Consider the following 6,710-nt stretch of genomic DNA (forward strand, 5'->3'; position numbering starts at 1 on the left):
CAGGTCTCCTCAGACACCCCTAGGCTCAACCCTGGCTTCTGAGCAGGGGTCTCCCTCCTCCCTCCCTCCCACCTCATCCCAGGTCACAGAGTGCCTGGCGCTTTCCCTCCCTCTTCCATCCCACTCACCCCAGGCCCGATGTGTTATATCAGCCTGAAGTACAGCTTCGTTTTAAAGCTGAAGTAACGATGACCCTAGGATTATCAAGTGTACAAAACAATGCACTGTTGGGACCTAGGAGCTTGCCAAAATGTGGGTGTTTTTTAGATTTTGGAATGAAGAAAGGAGGAAGAGAGATGGGAGGATGATTTACCATTTGTTTTGACAAAGAGAAAATTAAAATGAAGAAGTCACCCAGGTCCACTGTTTTTTCCATTTCTTGGGTGAAAGTGTTTAAAAGTTTGATGCATAGAAAGAACCCAGATTGGTTTGTGCTCACTCATTCCTTCAGCACATTTTTATGTGTCCAGCCCCCTGCCAGGCCTTAGAGATACAACTGTCAACAAGACAGTCTGTTAAGACACCAAAATTCTGACCTACTTCTTGGCAAATGAATCTCGTGGTCCTGAGAAGACATTTCACCTTTCTTGGTCTCTTGTCCACATCTCTAAGATGAGACTGAGACCAGAGGGTGGCCACCATTCTCTAGCTTTCTTCTAGTTCTGTCATCCAGGACTTCTAAGAGCAGGGACAAACTCTCATCATGGGAATTGAGGTCCTGGTGCCCACTACCGCTCAAGGAAGTGCTGGGAGGCTGCCCCTGGGGCCATTTTCCTCCAGACAAGACTCCTGAGGATCAAGGGGAGAGGCAATGGTCTTCGAACAGGAGCTCCACATTCAGCTCACTCCTCTGGCTGCCTCTGCTGAGTCCAGCCTCCTGCCCCCTCAGCACATGGGTGTTTTGTGCTGACTGTCACATGGCTGTCAACACAGAGATCGCATTCTGCTGCACTGTGCATGCTTCAGGCTTGGCAGCCAGTTAAAACCCAGTTCTGAAACTAGAGGGAAAGGGAAGGGCAGTGTTTGATGCAAACTATGGGCAGGAGGAGCTCCTGGTGCTAGAGGAGTCCAGGCTTGCTGCAGAAGCTACTCCTCCCTCAGCCAATTATGGCTCCAGCAGACCAGCCTCGCCAACCATGTACATCCCGTGTCCTTCTGGTAGACAGCCGGCCGGGCACCTGGAACATCCTGCCATTTGGCCATGCCGAACTTACTTGTGCCTGTAAGAAGTGTTTTTAGTACCCCTGCACATCAGTAGGGAGAAACCAAACTCCCAAATCCAGGATCTTTTTTGTGCTCTTGGCTTTCTGGTGAAGCCTACTGACCCCTTCGCAGAAGAATATTTTTAAATGCAAAAACTTAAAAAACACACATAAAAGACATCAATTATACTGAAATTCAATTATCAAAATATTGACTTGCAATAAATAAATGTGCTTCTTTATTAATATATAAAAAATGTTCTGCTATAATTTTGAAGTAATGATATATTGACTCTCTCTGCAATAACTATGATACGATGTAAAAGTAACTGTGATCTCTATTGATGACAAAATTCCAGGTACTGCTAACACTACTGTTTGCTGACTACTGTTTTAGTTATCTGTTGCTGCATAATACAACTCAGCAATTTACGAATACCAAATATCATTGTACTCTGTTTCTGAGGGTCAGGAATCCAAGAGGAGATTCTGGATGTTTCTACTCAGAGTCTCCCATGAGGTTGCAGTCAAGCTGTGGGCTTGGGCTATATCATCTGAAGCCTGGAAAATCCACCTCCAAGCTCACTTGTATGGCCGATGGCCAGGGTCACTTCCTTGATGGCTCTTGGCTGGGTGCCTTATTTCCTTGTCACCTGTTCTCAAGTCATGGCAGCCGGTTTCCCTCACAGTGAGTGATGGAGAAAGAGCAAAGCCCGAGATAAAGTTGCTCTTATAACCTGATCTCAGAAGTAGCATGCTATCACTTCTGCATCCTATTGGTCACATACACCAACCCTGACACATGTGGGAGGGAACTGCACAAGCATGTGAACACTGGGAGTGAGGTCCTGGGGGCCATCCGAAAGGCTGGTTACCACAGTGATGCTCGTAATGGAAGGACAAGCTAGATTTAAGTTAAAGCTTAGTAAAAATAGAGATGTAAATTTTTCTCATCCAAGCTCCTACACTCTGAATTCCATGCACAGGTTAACAACTCCAGGTTGTTCAGGTTAGCAACTGACTTCAGGTTAACAACTCCTGAGAGATTGAGAGCATCTTTGTGTCCAGACAATTTCTGAGTTTAAAGGAAAGTGCTGTGGGATAGTCAAAATCGCAGACCACCCTCTTAAAAACAAAGCTCTAAGGCCTATGTGCAGGCCTGATAAGCTTTCCTTTGATTTGTGATTTGTGGAGCTCAGGGTTGCTGGCACTCATGGCCTTGCACAGAGCCCAACATATGGGAGATGGTATATGTTCGTTGGATAGAGAGATCTTATTGATTAGTGCATTTGGGATCAAAATATGTTAAATTCAGGAAGAACCTTGGAGACCATCCAGTTGATGATTTTTACATAAAGAAATATACCAGCCTTGCTCCTGCCTGAAGAACTTTGCATGTTTTGTTCTCTCTGCCTGGAATGCTCTTCCTCCAGGTATGTTATTCCTCCTCTTCCTCTCTCACTTGCTATGTGTCTATGTTCAAATGTCACCACCCTATCTGTGATAGGCAGCTTCTTGGATGGCCCCCAGTGATGCTCATCCCCTAATCTTCATGCTCTTGTATAATGCCCTGCCCTTGAGTGTGGGCTTGGCCTAGTGACTCACTTCTGAGAAACAGAATACAGGATGGATAGTGCCACTACCGAGATTAGGTCACAAACTGGGCTTCCTTGCTCGGCCTCTCTTGCTGTCTCACTTTTCACTGTGCTGCAAGCCAGCTGCCATGTTGTGAGCTGCTCTATGGAGAGGATGAAGTGGCAAGGATCTGAGGGAGGCCTCTAGCCATGAGGCAATAAGGAGCTAAGGCCTTTAGTCCAACAGCCTGCAAGAAACCAAAACTTTGCCAACGACCACGTGAGTGATCTTGGAACTGGTTCCTCCCTGACTCAAGCCTTGAATGACTGTAGCCCCCAGCAACACCTCCATGACAGCCTTGAGAGCCTGAGCCAGAGGACACAGCTAAGCTATGCCTGGATTCCTGAGCTTTGGAAACTGAGATAATAGGTGTTTTAAGCCACTAATGTTTGGAGTAATTTGTTATTCAGCAACAGATAACTAACACACCATCAGAAATTGTAACATGTCACTCCCACCTTGACACTTCCTATCTTTCACACCCATCACACATTTTTTTCTCTTTACCACTTTTCACTATAAAATGTGTGTATGTGCGTTATACGTATATATGTGTGTTTGTGTATATATATATTTACTTATCTATATTGTTGTCTGTCTCCCCCCTTAGAATGTGGGTTTTATGAGGGCAGGCATTTTTGGCTAGAATGGTGCCTAGAACAGTGCTTAGTACAAACTTGGTGCTTAATAGATACTTGTTGAATGAATGAAGGGGAAAGAGAGAGGGGCACTGGGATGGGGTACACCTGTCAAGGTGGTATCTGAGAAAACAACCCCTGTATATACTAACTATACCCGTACTACTTATGCTTCTCCACTATATAGTGATATTTCTCTCAATATCCCATCCACACCTCCAGTACAGCCCTTGACTTGGGCAAGCAAGGCCCCTGCCCCAGCCCTCACACTTCAGGGAGCATCTTGTCCTGGAGCATCTTTCTTCTCAAATATGTTAAGTCCCCTTCTGATACCTGGGACTGGCCTAGGCCAATAGTGCTTCTGGCAGGTTGTCCCAAGCCCAGCCTGTGTCCTAGGTAGCCCCAGTCTCAGTTCTCCCCTACTCCTGAAGAGAGCACCCTGCATAATCTAAGGGTGGCCCTATCCTTCCCCATTCAGAATCATTATTAGAGTGAAGCACTGTCAGTGATGAGAATGTGTATGTCAGGCAAATAATAATACTTATAAAGCATGGTATAGACTAAAGGAGACCTGGACTTCCCTGGTGGTCCAGTGGGTAAGACTCCAAGCTCCCAATGCAGGGGGCTTGGGTCCAATCCCTGGTCGGGGAACTAGATCTCACATGCATGCCACAACTAAGAGTCCACATGCCGCAGCTAATAAGTCCACATGCCTCAACTAAAGATCCCAAAGGTGCAACTAAAAGATTCTGCATGCTGCAACAAAGATCCCGCATGCCACAACTAAGACCGGGTGCAGCCAAAATAAATAAGTAAATAAATTTTTTTAAATAAAATAAAATAAAAAAATAAAGGAGATCTACTAACATGAACTTTGGTTGAATACTGGCTTAAAAAAAATAGATATAAGGACATTTCAGGGACAATGGGGAAAATCTGAATATGGATTGGATATTAGATAATCTTAAGGGAATTATTAATTTGCATAGATATGATGATGATACTATGGTTATGTTGGGTTATGTCCTCGTCTTAGGAGATGAATGCTAAAGTATTTAGGGGTAAAATGTCATCGTATTTGTAACTCACTTATTAAAAAAAAAACAATTTTTGTTTTTTGGCTGCAACAAATGGCATGTGGGATCTTAGTTTCCCTACGACCAGGGATCGAACCCGTGTCCTCTGCAGTGGAAGTTTGGAGTTCTAAGCACTAGACAACCAGGGAATCCCCAGCAAAAAAACAATTTTAAAAATTAAATATATGTATATACACATACACACAAACACACACATGTGTATATACATATATAAACAAGTACAGAAAAAATGTTAACAACTATTAAATATAGTTTGTGAGTGTATGAATGCTTATCGTACTATCCTTCCTATTGCTACATCTTTAAAAACGTTCATAATAAAAATTTTAAAAATGTTTAAGCATATATTCATTTCAAATAGAAAACTGGGCTTCAGAGAAGTGAAAGGGAGCTGCTTGCTCATAACCCAGCTAGTCAGTGGCAGGTTGAGAACCTAGAGGACCAGACTCCCAGGCCAGTTTTCTTTCCATCACACCCAGAACATCCTTCCTTAGTTTTTTCCCAGCTCTGAAACAAAGGCTTCATCAAATTGATGAGTCAGGAAAGCTACAAAGGGCATATCCCTCTGTCCACAATTCAATGGGGTCAGGAATTTTTATCAATACCAAACAGACCCACAGTTGATCAGTTTTCCTGGAGCCCATATGCTTGTCATCATGAAAGGGCTCTATGTGATTTAAGCAACTTACTAACAACGAAAGGATGTTTTTTTCTGTTCTTGTTATCTAAGTCTTTAAAAATAATAGAGATAAACCTTCAACAGGAATGCAGTTCACATACTTAAGGCCTCTGCCAAAAGGTGACTTTTGCCTCTGCTGCTTGTTAACCTCTTTTTTTTCCCCCCTGATTTGTTCTTGAATTCCGGTCATCCAGCCTTGATGTAGCATAGGCTCTGGTTCTAAACAGCCTGGGTTCAAAACTCAGCTCTAACACATATTAGTTGTGCAAACTTAACATAGAGTTTAATGGCTCTGTGCCTCAGTTTTCATCATTTGTAAAATGGACACAGTGATAGTGTGGCTGACAGAATAATGGCCCCCAAAGTCATCCACACCCTAATCCCCAGAACTGTGAATATGCTACCTTACCTGGAAAATGGACTTTGTGTGATTAAGGTTATAGACTTCTTGGTGAATGAGTACCCTAGATTATCTGTGCAGCCCCTATCAAATTACCTGAGTCTCTAAAATCAGAGAACATTTCCTAGGGGTGGTCAAAGAGAAAGATGCTACTATAGATGAAGAACTTGCTGGGTAATTGTGGAAAAGGACCTAAATATCCCTGAAAATTGGCTTCCCCTGATTAGAAGAGATATGTGTCACCAAAAGTGCTAGATACCACCAAAAAATGCTGAAGAAGAATGTCATGACCCTAAGAATTTTCTGGTAGCCACTCTCTTTTAAAGTAAAAAGAAGAATATAAACATAATTTTAATAATGTATTTTATTTAATCCAATGTACTCAAAATATTATTTTAGCATATTATCAGTATAAAATTCTTAATGAGATATTTTACATTGTTTTGTACTAAGTCTTTGAAATTGGTAAGTATTTTACACTTACAGGTCACCTCAATTTGGACTATCCACATTTCACGGGCTCAATAGCCACATGTGACTAGAGGCTACTGTATGGAACAGTGCAACTTACAGAGCGTAAAACCAAGGGTCTCTGGGCTGAGGGACACTAGGCATAGTTGAAAGCAAAGAAACTATACTGAAAAATGGGAGTTAAGTAGAAGCTTAAATCCTAAATGTTGAAACATTCTTTCCTATTGCACTATCCCCCACACCCTTCTTCCACTTGGCTTTCAGAACTCCGGGAGCTAATCTTACACCATTAAGGCAGTTCTTAAATATAAGCATGTAGCCAGGGATCACCAGACATTTGAAGCAAGTGTTTAATATGAAAGACAGAGAACAAACAATGTTGGGAGATAATTCTCTATGAGTCTCTCACATTTTTGCATGCTTCTCAAGCAGAGGCACTGTGCTTTTGCTCCAGGCTATCTTTCTTTTTTTTTTTTTTGCGGTACGCGGGCCTCTCACTGTTGTGGCTCCGGACCCGCAGGCTCAGCAGCCATGGCTCACGGGCCCAGCCGCTCCGCGGCATGTGGGATCTTCCCGGACCGGGGCACG

Source organism: Lipotes vexillifer, unplaced genomic scaffold (assembly GCF_000442215.2).
Source record: "Lipotes vexillifer unplaced genomic scaffold, Lipotes_vexillifer_v1.1 scaffold810, whole genome shotgun sequence".
Classification (NCBI taxonomy): Eukaryota; Metazoa; Chordata; class Mammalia; order Artiodactyla; family Lipotidae; genus Lipotes; species Lipotes vexillifer.